The 16,913-nt window shown below is 43.7% G+C and overlaps 1 long non-coding RNA gene across 1 annotated transcript in view; it reads left to right on the forward strand.

The window, feature by feature from the left end:
* The first annotated feature begins 1,041 nt into the window (after positions 1 to 1,041).
* The window catches only part of LOC143783498 (uncharacterized), a 136,180-nt gene continuing 120,308 nt past the window's right edge, over positions 1,042 to 16,913 (forward strand). The window contains exon 1 of the long non-coding RNA XR_013217213.1: positions 1,042 to 1,629. This is a non-coding gene — a long non-coding RNA (uncharacterized LOC143783498). The remainder of the gene's footprint in view (positions 1,630 to 16,913) is intronic.

Genomic DNA, 16,913 nt, shown 5'->3' on the forward strand with positions numbered 1-16,913 from the left:
TGTGGCAGTAGGAATAGCATATGACAGGCATCTAGTCAGGAATTATTGACTTTAAATTCTAAGCCTTGCTGCTGTTTTTTCCATGGACTTATCAACTGATTCATGTTTTTTACGGTGTTCTGTACACAAATTCATTAAGACAGGCAAAATTAACTCATTTAATGAGTCTATTGACAGTTTCTCTCTTGCATCTGTACGTAAGAGGTAATGGTGGGAGACTTTACGCTACTGGAGCTGGAATTACCACTTCTCTTCAGTGCTTTGTTTTCATCTATTTGTGGGTGCTTCTTGAAGTCTGTTTGGGATCATTGTTCTGTTGGAAGATACATGACCTACTACAATGCAAACACAGCTTTGTGACCTCGGGCACTAAATTGCGACCCAAAATCCTTTGGGAATCTTCACATTTCAAGACACCCTGGGCCAGAGGCAGCAAAACAACCCCAAAATATCTTTGAACTTTCACCACATTTGACTGTAACTACTGTGTTCCTTTATTTGTATGCCTCATTCAATTTACACTAAACATTAGAATTATACGATTTACCATCTTTGTTTCATCTGTCTACAAGACACCTGCTGGCACTCTAACAATAGAAAGGGCCACTTGATGATCCTCAACAAATGGTGATGGCTGGCTGGTGACCGTGAAAAAAATAATAATTGTGACTTTCAATATGTCTGATCATGTCTCACATACCTGTTGTGAAATTGGATTTTGGGCTCCCCCGGTGGCCACTGGTGGAATTGAACTGGTGTGCATCATCCCCTCTGTTCACCTGTTTCCATCAGGATGTGGGAGTCGCTATTTAACCTTGCTCCTCTGTCACTTCCATGCCGGTCAACATTGTAATCAGAAGCCTTTCTGTGCATGTTCCTGCTGCTAGACAACTCCCAGCTAAGTTGGACTTTAGTCCTCGTTTGTTTTTGCATTTTGTTCCAGTTCACAGCTGTAGTTTCGTTTCTGTGTCTGGAAAGCTCTTGTGATCTGAAATTGCCACTCTGATGTTATGAGTTAATACTAGAGTCTTAAAGTAATTTCAGGATGGTATTTTGATAGGGTTTTCAGCTGACCATGAAAGTGCCCTTTCTGTCTTCCTGCTATCTAGTAAGCGGACCTCAATTTTGCTAAACCTATTTTCATACTACGTTTGTCATTTCATCTAAAATCACCGCCAATATATGTGGGGGCCTCTGTCTGCCTATCGGGGAAATTTCTCTAGAGGTGAGCCAGGACTATATTTTCCTCTGCCAGGATTAGTTAGTCCTCCGGCCGGCGCTGGGCGTCTAGGGATAAAAAACGTAGGCAACGCTACCCGGCTACTGTTAGTTGTGCGGCAGGTTTAGTTCATGGTCAGTTTAGTTTCCATCCTTCCAAGAGCTAGTACTTATGTTTGCTGGGCTATGTTCTCTTGCCATTGAGAACCATAACAGTTTGACCGGCCAAAAAGGGTTAAATTAATTGACAGAGAAAGGAGAGAAAAGAGAAGTCTGCTGAAGATTTTTTTTTTTTTCCCTTCCCTTCAGTTCTGAGTGTGCTTGTAATTGAATCTCTTGCAAGTCTGCCTATATTGCAGCCTTTCTCTCTCTCTCTCTCCTTCTAATCCTGGAATGGCTCTGTGTTCACCTGTTTAAAATGGATATTCAGAGTTTAGCTGCAGGTTTGAATAATCTCACCACGAAAGTTCAAAATTTACAAAATTTTGTTGTTCATGTTCCTATATCTGAACCTAGAATTCCTTTGCCTGAATTTTTCTCGGGGAATAGATCTTGCTTTCAAAATTTCAAAAATAATTGCAAGTTGTTTTTTTCCCTGAAATCTCGCTCTGCTGGAGATCCTGCTCAGCAGGTCAGGATTGTGATTTCCTTGCTCCGGGGCGACCCTCAGGATTGGGCTTTTGCATTGGCTCCAGGGAATCCTGCGTTGCTCAATGTGGATGCGTTTTTTCTGGCCTTGGGGTTGCTTTATGAGGAACCTCAGTTAGAGCTTCAGGCGGAAAAGGCCTTGATGTCCCTATCTCAGGGGCAAGACGAAGCTGAAATATACTGCCAGAAATTCCGTAAATGGGCTGTGCTTACTCAGTGGAATGAGTGCGCCCTGGCGGCGAATTTCAGAGAGGGTCTCTCTGATGCCATTAAGGATGTTATGGTGGGGTTCCCTGTGCCTGCGGGTCTGAATGAGTCCATGACAATGGCTATCCAGATCGATAGGCGTCTGCGGGAGCGCAAACCTGTGCACCATTTGGCGGTGTCTACTGAGAAGACGCCAGAGAATATGCAATGTGATAGAATTCTGTCCAGAAGTGAATGGCAGAATTTAAGACGAAAAAATGGGTTGTGCTTCTATTGCGGTGATTCAACTCATGTTATATCAGCATGCTCTAAGCGTACTAAGAAGCTTGATAAGTCTGTTTCAATTGGCACTTTACAGTCTAAGTTTATTCTATCTGTGACCCTGATTTGTTCTTTATCATCTATTACCGCGGATGCCTATGTCGACTCTGGCGCCGCTTTGAGTCTTATGGATTGGTCCTTTGCCAAACGCTGTGGGTATGATTTGGAGCCTCTTGAAACTCCTATACCCCTGAAGGGGATTGACTCCACCCCATTGGCTAGTAATAAACCACAATACTGGACACAAGTAACTATGCGGATTAATCCGGATCATCAGGAGATTATTCGCTTTCTTGTGCTGTATAACCTACATGATGTGTTGGTGCTTGGATTGCCATGGCTGCAATCTCATAACCCAGTCCTTGACTGGAAAGCTATGTCTGTGTTAAGCTGGGGATGTAAGGGGACGCATGGGGACGTACCTGTGGTTTCCATTTCATCATCTATTCCCTCTGAGATTCCTGAATTCTTGACTGAATATCATGACGTTTTTGAAGAACCTAAGCTTGGTTCATTACCTCCGCACCGGGAGTGCGATTGTGCCATAGATTTGATTCCGGGTAGTAAATACCCTAAGTGTTATGGTTACCCCAATGACCATGGGAAAAAAATACAAAACGGACTAGCTCTCGGGTGATGGAAACTAAGGTCGACCGTGACCTGAACCTGACCCAACACTTACAGTAGCCGGGGGATGTACCTACGATGCCCTAGACACCACGCGCCAGCCGGAGATCTAACTACCCCTATAAGAGGAATATACAGGCCTGCCTTACCTCCAGTGAGGAACCCCAAAAGATGATAGTAGGCCCCCACAGATATTGACGGTGAGTTCAGAGGAAATGACATACGTAGGATGAACAGCAGATTTAGCACAGTGAGGTCCGCTTACTAGATAGCAGAAGGACAGGAAAGAGTTACTTCACGGTCGACCTAAAAATCACTATTCAAAAACACCATCCAGAAATTACTTTAAACTCCAGTGACAACTCATGCCACTGGAGTAGTAATTTTCTGTCCACAAGAGCTTCCAGCACTGAAGAGTCACATTGCAGATAGCTGGACAAAAATAGCAAAACAAGAAACAAAATTCAACTTAGCTGAACTGGAACTTGAGGCAGGTGAATGCAACAGAATGCTACTAGCACATTGTTGGCCGGCATGTGACTAACAGCCAAGCAGCCTTAAATAGGAAACTCCCCAAGAGGGTGGCGACAGGTAATCAGAGATGGAGGAAGGCACATAAAAGACACTACCATAACAGACCACCGGGGGAGCCCACAAACCGAATTCACAACAGTACCCCCCCCTTAAGGAGGGGGCACCGAACCCTCACCAGAACCACCAGGGCGACCTGGATGAGCACTATGAAATGCACGAACCAAATCGGGAGCATGAACATCGGATGCTGTCACCCAAGAATTATCCTCCTGGCCATAACCTTTCCACTTAACCAGATACTGAAGTTTCCGTCTGGAAACACGGGAGTCCAAGATCTTTTCCACCACATACTCCAATTCACCCTCAACCAACACAGGAGCAGGTGGATCAGCAGAAGGAACAACCGGTACCTCATACCTCCGCAATAATGACCGATGGAAAACATTATGGATATTAAAAGATGCTGGGAGGTCCAAACGAAAGGACACAGGATTAAGAACCTCCAGAATCCTATAAGGGCCGATAAACCGAGGCTTAAACTTAGGAGACGAGACCTTCATAGGAACAAATCGAGAAGACAGCCACACCAGGTCCCCAACACAAAGACGAGGACCAATACGCCGATGACGATTAGTGAACTGTTGAGTCTTCTCCTGGGACAACTTCAGATTGTCCACAACCTGTCCCCAAATCTGATGCATCCTATCAACCACAGCATCCACTCCAGGACAATCCGAAGACTCCAATTGACCGGACGAAAACCGAGGGTGAAACCCTGAATTACAAAAAAATGGAGAAACCAAAGTGGCAGAACTAGCCCGATTGTTAAGGGCAAACTCTGCCAATGGCAAAAAGTCAAGCCAATCATCCTGATCAGCGGACACAAAACACCTCAAGTAAGTCTCCAAGGTCTGATTAGTACGCTCAGTCTGGCCATTAGTCTGAGGATGGAATGCAGACGAAAAAGACAAATCGATACCCATCCTGGCACAGAACGTCCGCCAAAATCTAGACACAAACTGAGTACCCCTGTCAGACACTATATTCTCAGGAATACCATGCAAACGCACCACATTCTGAAAAAATAGAGGAACCAACTCAGAGGAGGAGGGCAATTTGGGTAAAGGTACCAAATGAACCATCTTGGAAAAACGGTCACAAATCACCCAGATGACAGACATCCTACGAGAAACCGGAAGGTCAGAAATAAAGTCCATAGAGATGTGCGTCCAAGGCCTCTTAGGAATAGGCAAGGGCAACAACAACCCACTGGCCCTAGAACAGCAGGGCTTGGCCCGAGCACAAACATCACAAGACTGCACAAACATGCGCACATCTCGAGACAAAGAAGGCCACCAGAAGGACCTAGACACCAAATCCCTGGTGCCAAAAATTCCAGGATGACCTGTCAACGCGGAAGAATGAACCTCCGAGATAACTCTACTGGTCCAATCATCAGGGACAAACAGTCTACCAGGCGGACAGCGATCAGGCCTATCCACCTGAAACTCCTGCAAAGAACGCCGCAGGTCTGGGGAGACAGCTGACAATATCACCCCATCCTTCAGGATGCCGGTAGGTTCGGAATCACCAGGCGAGTCAGGCTCAAAACTCCTAGAGAGGGCATCCGCCCTCACATTCTTGGACCCAGGCAGATATGACACCACAAAGTTAAATCGGGAGAAAAACAACGACCAGCGCGCCTGTCTAGGATTCAGACGCCTGGCCGACTCAAGATAAATTAGATTCTTGTGGTCAGTGAGGACCACCACCTGGTGTCTAGCACCCTCAAGCCAATGACGCCACTCCTCAAACGCCCACTTCATGGCCAGAAGTTCCCGATTTCCCACATCATAATTTCGCTCAGCGGGCGAAAACTTTCGGGAGAAAAACGCACATGGTCTCATTACTGAGCAGTCAGGATCTTTCTGCGACAAAACTGCACCTGCTCCGATCTCCGAAGCATCCACCTCAACCTGGAACGGAAGTAACACATCAGGTTGGCGCAACACAGGAGCGGAAGAAAAGCGGCGCTTAAGCTCTTGAAAGGCCTCCACAGCCGCAGAGGACCAATTAGCAACATCAGCACCCTTTTTGGTCAAATCAGTCAAAGGTTTAGCAATGGCAGAAAAACCCGCTATAAATCGGCGATAGAAATTAGCAAAACCCAAGAACTTTTGCAGACTCTTCAAAGAAGTAGGTTGCATCCAATCACAAATAGCCTGGACCTTGACAGGGTCCATCTCCATAGATGAAGGGGAAAAAATATATCCCAAAAAGGAAATTCTCTGAACTCCAAAACTACACTTTGAGCCCTTTACAAAAAGAGAATTAGCTCGCAAAACCTGAAAAACTCTCCTGACCTGTTGAACGTGAGATTCCCAGTCCTCCGAAAAAACAAGAATATCATCCAAATACACAATCATAAACTTATCCAGATATTCACGGAAAATATCGTGCATAAAGGACTGAAAAACGGAAGGGGCATTTGCGAGACCGAAAGGCATTACCAAATACTCAAAATGGCCTTCAGGCGTATTAAATGCGGTCTTCCACTCATCCCCCTGCTTAATCCGCACCAAATTATACGCACCACGTAGATCGATCTTAGTGAACCACTTAGCCCCCTTTATACGAGCAAACAGATCAGTCAGTAAAGGTAACGGGTACTGGTATTTAACTGTAATCTTATTCAAAAGTCGATAGTCGATACAAGGTCTCAATGAACCATCCTTTTTACCTACAAAGAAAAATCCTGCCCCTAGTGGAGACAACGAGGGGCGAATATGACCCTTTTCCAAGGATTCTCTGATATACTCCCGCATAGCAGTATGTTCAGGTACAGACAAATTAAACAAGCGACCCTTAGGAAACTTACTACCGGGGATCAATTCAATAGCGCAGTCACACTCTCTGTGGGGAGGGAGAGAATCAACTTTAGGCTCTTGAAAGACATCATAAAAATCTGACAGAAATGCTGGGATCTCAGAGGGAGTAGATGAAGAAATAGGAACCAAAGGTGCATCCCCATGAATACCCCGACATCCCCAGCTCAACACAGACATAGATTTCCAGTCCAAGACGGGATTATGAATCTGTAACCATGGTAATCCAAGCACTAAGACATCATGTAGGTTATATAATACAAGAAAACGAATAATCTCCTGATGGTCTGGGGTGAGACGCATAGTCACTTGTGTCCAATATTGTGGTTTATTGCTAGCCAAAGGTGTAGAATCAATACCCTTCAGGGGAATAGAAACTTCCAACGGCTCCAAATCAAACCCACAACGCTTGGCAAAGGACCAATCCATGAGACTCAGAGCGGCGCCAGAATCCACATAAGCATTCACAGTCACAGATGATAAGGTACAAATCAATGTCACGGACAAAAGAAATTTTGACTGCAAGGTACCTGTAGAAAAAGATTTATCAACCTTTTTATCAACCTTATTTATACGTTTAGAGCATGCTGATATAACATGAGCTGGATCTCCACAGTAGAAACACAATCCATTTTTGCGCCTGTAATTTTGACGTTCGCCTCTAGACAAAACACGATCGCATTGCATATGCTCCAATGCCTTTTCAGAGGTCACCGCCAAATGGTGCACAGGTCTTTGCTCAGAAGACACCGCCATATGGTGCACAGGTTTTTGCTCAGAAGATACCGCCATATGGTGCACAGATTCTTCCTCAGAAGACCCCGCCATATGGTGCACAGATTTGCGCTCCCGCAAACGCCGATCAATCTGGATAGCCAATTTCATGGCATCATTCAGACCTGTAGGCACAGGGAACCCCACCATGACATCCTTCACGGCATCAGAGAGACCTTCTCTGAAATTAGCTGCTAAAGCGCACTCATTCCATTTAGTAAGCACCGACCATTTACGGAATTTCTGGCAGTATATCTCAGCTTCATCTTGCCCTTGGGAAAGAGCTATCAAGGCTTTCTCAGCCAAAATCTCTAAATTAGGTTCTTCATAAAGCAACCCCAAAGCCTGAAAAAACGCATCTACATTTAACAACGCAGGATCCCCTGGCGATAATGCAAATGCCCAACTTTGTGGGTCGCCGCGCAGTAGCGAGATAACAATTTTAACTTGTTGAGTATGATCACCAGCAGAGTGAGATCTCAGAGACAAAAACAATTTGCAATTTTCTCTGAAACTCAAAAACCGGGATCTGTCTCCGGTAAAGTATTCAGGCAGAGGAATCTTAGGTTCAGACATTGGAGCACGTATAACAAAATCTTGTAGGTTCTGTACTTTTGTCGCAAGGTTATTCAAACCCGCAACTAAACTCTGTGGATCCATGTTTCAAATGGGTGTAACCCAAGCATTCAGAGATTAAGAGGAGAGGAGAAAAAAAAAAGGCTGAAGACTGCAGTTTAAGCAAGGAATACAAATGATCAAACTAAGGTGCACTTTCAAACACAGAAAAAAAAAAACCTTTTCTTCTCCTTCCTACTTTAGTGCATATTTTAACACATAGATTTTTTATTGGCCGGCCAAACTGTTATGGTTACCCCAATGACCATGGGAAAAAAATACAAAACGGACTAGCTCTCGGGTGATGGAAACTAAGGTCGACCGTGACCTGAACCTGACCCAACACTTACAGTAGCCGGGGGATGTACCTACGATGCCCTAGACACCACGCGCCAGCCGGAGATCTAACTACCCCTATAAGAGGAATATACAGGCCTGCCTTACCTCCAGTGAGGAACCCCAAAAGATGATAGTAGGCCCCCACAGATATTGACGGTGAGTTCAGAGGAAATGACATACGTAGGATGAACAGCAGATTTAGCACAGTGAGGTCCGCTTACTAGATAGCAGAAGGACAGGAAAGAGTTACTTCACGGTCGACCTAAAAATCACTATTCAAAAACACCATCCAGAAATTACTTTAAACTCCAGTGACAACTCATGCCACTGGAGTAGTAATTTTCTGTCCACAAGAGCTTCCAGCACTGAAGAGTCACATTGCAGATAGCTGGACAAAAATAGCAAAACAAGAAACAAAATTCAACTTAGCTGAACTGGAACTTGAGGCAGGTGAATGCAACAGAATGCTACTAGCACATTGTTGGCCGGCATGTGACTAACAGCCAAGCAGCCTTAAATAGGAAACTCCCCAAGAGGGTGGCGACAGGTAATCAGAGATGGAGGAAGGCACATAAAAGACACTACCATAACAGACCACCGGGGGAGCCCACAAACCGAATTCACAACACCTAAGGGTCGTTTATTTAATCTGTCTGTGCCTGAACATGCTGCTATGCGAGAATATATAAAGGAGTCCTTGGAAAAGGGACATATTCATCCTTCGTCATCTCCCTTAGGAGCCGGTTTTTTCTTTGTGGCTAAGAAAGATGGCTCTTTAAGACCGTGTATTGATTATTGGCTTTTGAATAAAATCACGGTTAAATATCAATATCCGTTGCCACTGCTGACTGATTTGTTTGCTCGCATAAAGGGGACCAAGTGGTTCTCTAAGATAGATCTCCGTGGGGCGTATAATTTGGTGCGAATTAAGCAGGGGGATGAGTGGAAGACCGCATTTAATACGCCCGAGGGCCACTTTGAGTATTTGGTGATGCCTTTTGGTCTTTCAAATGCCCCTTCAGTCTTTCAGTCCTTTATGCATGACATTTTCCGTGATTATTTGGATAAATTTATGATTGTGTATCTGGATGATATTTTGATTTTTTCGGATGACTGGGACTCTCATGTCCAGCAGGTCAGGAGGGTTTTTCAGGTTTTGCGGTCTAATTCCTTGTGTGTGAAGGGTTCTAAGTGCGTTTTTGGGGTACAAAAGATTTCCTTTTTGGGATATATTTTTTCCCCCTCTTCCATCGAGATGGATCCTGTCAAGGTTCAGGCTATTTGTGATTGGACGCAACCCTCTTCTCTTAAGAGTCTTCAGAAATTTTTGGGCTTTGCTAACTTTTATCGTCGATTTATTGCTGGTTTTTCTGATGTTGTTAAACCATTGACTGATTTGACTAAGAAGGGTGCTGATGTTGCTGATTGGTCCCCTGCTGCTGTGGAGGCCTTTCGGGAGCTTAAGCGCCGCTTTTCTTCCGCCCCTGTGTTGCGTCAGCCTGATGTTGCTCTTCCTTTTCAGGTTGAGGTCGATGCTTCTGAAATCGGAGCTGGGGCAGTTTTGTCGCAGAGAAGTTCCGATTGTTCCGTGATGAGACCTTGTGCCTTTTTCTCGCGTAAATTTTCGCCCGCCGAGCGGAATTATGATGTTGGGAATCGGGAGCTTTTGGCCATGAAGTGGGCTTTTGAGGAGTGGCGTCATTGGCTTGAGGGGGCTAGACATCAGGTGGTGGTATTGACTGACCACAAAAATCTAATTTATCTTGAGTCCGCCAGACGCCTGAATCCTAGACAGGCGCGCTGGTCGTTGTTTTTCTCTCGGTTTAATTTTGTGGTGTCCTACCTGCCGGGTTCTAAGAATGTTAAGGCGGATGCCCTTTCTAGGAGTTTTGAGCCTGACTCCCCTTGTAACTCTGAACCTACAGGTATCCTTAAGGATGGAGTGATATTGTCTGCCGTTTCTCCAGACCTGCGGCGGGCCTTGCAGGAGTTTCAGGCGGATAGACCTGATCGTTGCCCACCTGGTAGACTGTTTGTTCCTGATGATTGGACCAGTAAAGTCATTTCTGAGGTTCATTCTTCTGCGTTGACAGGTCATCCTGGAATCTTTGGTACCAGGGATTTGGTGGCAAGGTCCTTCTGGTGGCCTTCCCTGTCTCGAGATGTGCGAGGCTTTGTGCAGTCTTGTGACGTTTGTGCTCGGGCCAAGCCTTGTTGTTCTCGGGCTAGTGGATTGTTGTTGCCCTTGCCTATCCCGAAGAGGCCCTGGACGCACATCTCTATGGATTTTATTTCGGATCTTCCTGTTTCTCAGAAGATGTCTGTCATCTGGGTGGTGTGTGACCGTTTCTCTAAGATGGTCCATTTGGTTCCCCTGCCTAAGTTGCCTTCTTCTTCCGAGTTGGTTCCTCTGTTTTTTCAAAATGTGGTCCGTTTGCATGGTATTCCGGAGAATATCGTTTCTGACAGAGGAACCCAATTCGTGTCTAGATTTTGGCGAGCATTCTGTGCTAGGATGGGCATAGATTTGTCTTTCTCATCTGCTTTCCATCCTCAGACTAATGGCCAGACCGAGCGGACGAATCAGACCTTGGAGACATATTTGAGGTGTTTTGTGTCTGCAGATCAGGATGATTGGGTTGCTTTTTTGCCTTTAGCGGAGTTTGCCCTCAATAATCGGGCCAGCTCTGCCACCTTGGTGTCTCCTTTTTTCTGTAATTCGGGGTTTCATCCTCGATTTTCTTCTGGTCAGGTGGAATCTTCGGATTGTCCTGGAGTGGATGCTGTGGTGGAGAGGTTGCATCAGATTTGGGGGCAGGTAGTGGACAATTTGAAGTTGTCCCAGGAGAAGACTCAGCTTTTTGCCAACCGCCGGCGTCGGGTTGGTCCTCGGCTTTGTGTTGGGGACTTGGTGTGGTTGTCTTCTCGTTTTGTCCCTATGAGGGTTTCTTCTCCTAAGTTTAAGCCTCGGTTCATCGGCCCGTACAAGATATTGGAGATTCTTAACCCTGTGTCCTTCCGTTTGGACCTCCCTGCATCTTTTTCTATTCATAATGTTTTTCATCGGTCATTGTTGCGCAGGTATGAGGTACCGGTTGTGCCTTCCGTTGAGCCTCCTGCTCCGGTGTTGGTTGAGGGCGAGTTGGAGTACGTTGTGGAAAAAATCTTGGACTCCCGTGTTTCCAGACGGAAACTCCAGTATCTGGTCAAATGGAAGGGATACGGTCAGGAGGATAATTCTTGGGTGACTGCCTCTGATGTTCATGCCTCCGATCTGGTCCGTGCCTTTCATAGGGCTCATCCTGATCGCCCTGGTGGTTCTGGTGAGGGTTCGGTGCCCCCTCCTTGAGGGGGGGGTACTGTTGTGAAATTGGATTTTGGGCTCCCCCGGTGGCCACTGGTGGAATTGAACTGGTGTGCATCATCCCCTCTGTTCACCTGTTTCCATCAGGATGTGGGAGTCGCTATTTAACCTTGCTCCTCTGTCACTTCCATGCCGGTCAACATTGTAATCAGAAGCCTTTCTGTGCATGTTCCTGCTGCTAGACAACTCCCAGCTAAGTTGGACTTTAGTCCTCGTTTGTTTTTGCATTTTGTTCCAGTTCACAGCTGTAGTTTCGTTTCTGTGTCTGGAAAGCTCTTGTGATCTGAAATTGCCACTCTGATGTTATGAGTTAATACTAGAGTCTTAAAGTAATTTCAGGATGGTATTTTGATAGGGTTTTCAGCTGACCATGAAAGTGCCCTTTCTGTCTTCCTGCTATCTAGTAAGCGGACCTCAATTTTGCTAAACCTATTTTCATACTACGTTTGTCATTTCATCTAAAATCACCGCCAATATATGTGGGGGCCTCTGTCTGCCTATCGGGGAAATTTCTCTAGAGGTGAGCCAGGACTATATTTTCCTCTGCCAGGATTAGTTAGTCCTCCGGCCGGCGCTGGGCGTCTAGGGATAAAAAACGTAGGCAACGCTACCCGGCTACTGTTAGTTGTGCGGCAGGTTTAGTTCATGGTCAGTTTAGTTTCCATCCTTCCAAGAGCTAGTACTTATGTTTGCTGGGCTATGTTCTCTTGCCATTGAGAACCATAACACATACCCCATGGACAGATAAGGTACTAAAATGCTAAAATTACATTTCCTGTTGAATATTTTTTTCAACATTGAAAGCAATGTAAACGTGCAAAAATGCAGCAAAAACACTGCATATGAACATAGCCCAAGATGTGGAGGAACATTTTTTTTTCTCTTATTTATTTCACCTTATATACAAGTCATTATCCTGGAAATAATTTTTCTTAATATTTTTTCCAGTCAAATCCATTTTATCTTTGGCTTTGTACATTTTATTGTCAGTCCATAAAAGTGGAGTAATACTCTGACAACATTGTTCTCAGCACCGACCTGGGATGCAGAGATGCTTGCAGGGGTCTTCTCCATGCTGTTCCCATGCCATTTCAGCGCTGTTTACAGGTCCTTCTCAAAAAATTAGCATATAGTGTTAAATTTCATTATTTACCATAATGTAATGATTACAATTAAACTTTCATATATTATAGATTCATTATCCACCAACTGAAATTTGTCAGGTCTTTTATTGTTTTAATACTGATGATTTTGGCATACAACTCCTGAAAACCCAAAAAACCTGTCTCAATAAATTAGCATATTTCACCCGTCCAATCAAATAAAAGTGTTTTTTAATAACAAACAAAAAAACCATCAAATAATAATGTTCAGTTATGCACTCAATACTTGGTCGGGAATCCTTTGGCAGAAATGACTGCTTCAATGCGGCGTGGCATGGAGGCAATCAGCCTGTGACACTGCTGAGATGTTATGGAGGCCCAGGATGCTTCAATAGCGGCCTTAAGCTCATCCAGAGTGTTGGGTCTTGCGTCTCTCAACTTTCTCTTCACAATATCCCACAGATTCTCTATGGGGTTCAGGTCAGGAGAGTTGGCAGGCCAATTGAGCACAGTAATACCATGGTCAGTAAACCATTTACCAGTGGTTTTGGCACTGTGAGCAGGTGCCAGGTCGTGCTGGAAAATGAAATCTTCATCTCCATAAAGCATTTCAGCCGATGGAAGCATGAAGTGCTCCAAAATCTCCTGATAGCTAGCTGCATTGACCCTGCCCTTAATGAAACACAGTGGACCAACACCAGCAGCTGACATGGCACCCCACACCATCACTGACTGTGGGTACTTGACACTGGACTTCAGGCATTTTGGCATTTCCTTCTCCCCAGTCTTCCTCCAGACTCTGGCACCTTGATTTCCGAATGACATGCAAAATTTGCTTTCATCAGAAAAAAATACTTGGGACCACTTAGCAACAGTCCAGTGCTGCTTCTCTGTAGCCCAGGTCAGGCGCTTCTGCCGCTGTTTATGGTTCAAAAGTGGCTTTACCTGGGGAATGCGGCACCTGTAGCCCATTTCCTGCACACGCCTGTGCACGGTGGCTCTGGATGTTTCCACACCAGACTCAGTCCACAATCTTCCTCAGGGTTCGGTCACCTCTTCTTGTTGTACAGCGTTTTCTGCCACATTGTTTCCTTCCAACAGACTTACCATTGAGGTGCCTTGATACAGCACTCTGGGTACAGCCTATTTGTTGAGAAATTTCTTTCTGGGTCTTACCCTCTTGCTTGAGGGTGTCAATGATGGCCTTCTTGACATCTGTCAGGTCGCTAGTCTTACCCATGATGGGGGTTTTGAGTAATGAACCAGGCAGGGAGTTTTTAAAAGCCTCAGGTATCTTTAGCATGTGTTTAGAGTTAATTAGTTGATTCAGAAGATTAGGGTAATAGGTCGTTTAGAGAACCTTTTCTTGATATGCTAATTTATTGAGACAGGTATTTTGGGTTTTCATGAGTTGTATGCCAAAATCATCAGTATTAAAACAATAAAAGACCTGACAAATTTCAGTTGGTGGATAATGAATCTATAATATATGAAAGTTTAATTGTAATCATTACATTATGGTAAATAATGAAATTTAACACTATATGCTAATTTTTTGAGAAGGACCTGTATATAGTTTTCAGCAATTTTTAGATGCCCTCCAGACCTTAAAGAAAGGTGATAATTTCAAAATAAATGAGAAGATATTATGGTTCAGTATTACTGATACACCTGATGAGAATTTAATTAAAATAAGACTTTGTTATGAAATGTAATGACTCAAAAATGCTGATAATCATACAAAAACGTCTTATTGATATTCACTCTAGGCAGCAAATGCGTGTAATTCTAGAAGAAATTGAATAGTATCTGAATGTATAATTTATGCATACACATTTTGAATATTACACAATTTGCCCAGTTGGAGATAAATTAGAGGCTGCAATAAAGGATTTTATTCACAAGATATGGACACAAGAATAGCTAAGTATAGATCATTATAATGTCTCAATGACATATGCAAATTCCTGGACAGAATATAATGTTTTAAAAGTCTGTCCAGTATTACAAATACAATATGTAAACTGTGGTTTTTCCATATACTAGGAACTATTAAGAGGTAAAGATAACAATAGTTTTTATGGAAATATTAAGGATAACGAAGGTAATAGCTCTTCTGAAAAATTAGAATACTTTTAAGTTTTAGATACAGTTGAAAAAATTGGAAAAATGTTGAGCTACAGGACAAATGCACAGGTTTTTTAACCCCTTAGTGACAGAGCCAATTTGGTACTTAATGACCGAGCCAATTTTTACAATTCTGACCAGTGTCATTTTAAGAGGTTATAACTCTGGAACGCTTTATCGTATCCCGCTGATTCTGAGACTGTTTTTTCGTGACATGTTGTACTTCAAGATAGTGGTAACATTTCTTCGATATTACTTGCGATTATTTATGAAAAAAATGGAAATATGGCGAAAATTTTTAAAATTTTGCAATTTTCAAACTTTGTATTTTTATGCCCTTAAATCAGAGAGAGATGTCACAAAAAATAGTTAATAAATAACATTTCTCACATGTCTACTTTACATCAGCACAATTTTGGAAACAATTTTTTTTTTTTGTTTGGGAGTTATAAGGGTTAAAAGTTGACCAGCAATTTCTCATTTTTACAACACCATGTTTTTTTTAGGGACCACATCACCTTTGAAGTGATTTTGAGGGGTCTATATGATAGAAAATAACCAAGTGTGACACCATTCTAAAAACTGCACCCCTCAAGCTGCTCAAAACCACATTCAAGAAGTTTATTAACCCTTTACGTACTTCACAGGAACTAAAACAATGTGGAAGAAAAAAATGAACATTTAACTTTTTTTTGCAAACATTTTACTTCAGAACCATTTTTTTTAATTTTCACAAGTGTAAAAACAGAAATTTAACCACAAATTTTGTTGTGCAATTTTTCCTGAGTACGCCGATACCCCATATGTGGAGGTAAACCACTGTTTGGGCGCACCGCAGAGCTTGGAAGTGAAGGAGCACCGTTTGACTGTTTCAATGCAGAATTGGCTGGAATTGAGATCGGACGCCATGTCGCGTTTGGAGAGCCCCTAATGTACCTAAACAGTGGAAACCCCCCACAAGTGACACCATTTTGGAAACTACACCCCTTAAGGAACTTATCTAGATGTGTGGTGAGCACTTTGAACCCCCAAGTGCTTCACAGAAGTTTATGCCCGCTGCCTTGGAGTCATCCTTGATTCCGAGCTTTCATTCACCCCCCACATCCGATCACTGGCTCGCTCTTCTTATCTGCATCTCAAAAACATTTCCAGAATTCGCCCTTTTCTTACTTTCGACTCTGCAAAAACTCTTACTGTCTCACTTATTCATTCTCGTCTGGACTATTGTAACTCTCTACTAATTGGCCTCCCTCTTACCAAACTCTCCCCGCTCCAATCTGTCCTGAATGCTGCAGCCAGGATCATATTCCTCACCAACCGTTACACCGATGCCTCTACCTTGTGCCAGTCATTACACTGGCTACCCATCCACTCCAGGATCCAGTACAAAACTACTACCCTCATCCACAAAGCTCTCCATGGCTCAGCACCACCCTACATCTCCTCTCTGGTCTCAGTCTACCAACCTACCCGTGCCCTCCGCTCTGCTAATGACCTCAGGTTAGCATCCTCAATAATCAGAACCTCCCACTCCCGTCTCCAAGACTTTACACGTGCGGCGCCGATTCTTTGGAATGCACTACCTAGGTTAATACAATTAATCCCCAATCCCCACAGTTTTAAGCGTGCACTAAAAACTCATTTGTTCAGATTGGCCTACCGCCTCAACGCATTAACCTAATTATCCCTGTGTGGCCTATTAATAAAAAACAACAACATAATCACGTTCCTCCATCATGTTCTCATACACTTTATGCAGTTAATAGCCTCTGTGTCTGTACTGTTACATACTTAGGCAGTTAACTGGTTCATGCAGCTTTACATGAACACCCGAGCCTTACACTATGGCTGGTCCAAATAACTAAAGCAATTGTTACCATCCACCTCTTGTGTCTCCCCTTTTCCTCATAGATTGTAAGCTTGCGAGCAGGGCCCTCATTCCTCCTGGTATCTGTTTTGAACTGTGATTTCTGTTATGCTGTAATGTCTGTTGTCTGTATAAGTCCCCTCTATAAGTTGTAAAGCACTGCGGAATATGTTGGCGCTATATAAATAAAATTATTATTATTATTATTATTATTATTATAACGTAGAGCCGTGAAAATTAAAAATCGCATTTGTTTTCACAAAAATGATTTTTTCGCCCAAAAA

The sequence above is a fragment of the Ranitomeya variabilis genome, chromosome 6, assembly GCF_051348905.1.
Source record: "Ranitomeya variabilis isolate aRanVar5 chromosome 6, aRanVar5.hap1, whole genome shotgun sequence".
Taxonomy (NCBI): Eukaryota; Metazoa; Chordata; class Amphibia; order Anura; family Dendrobatidae; genus Ranitomeya; species Ranitomeya variabilis.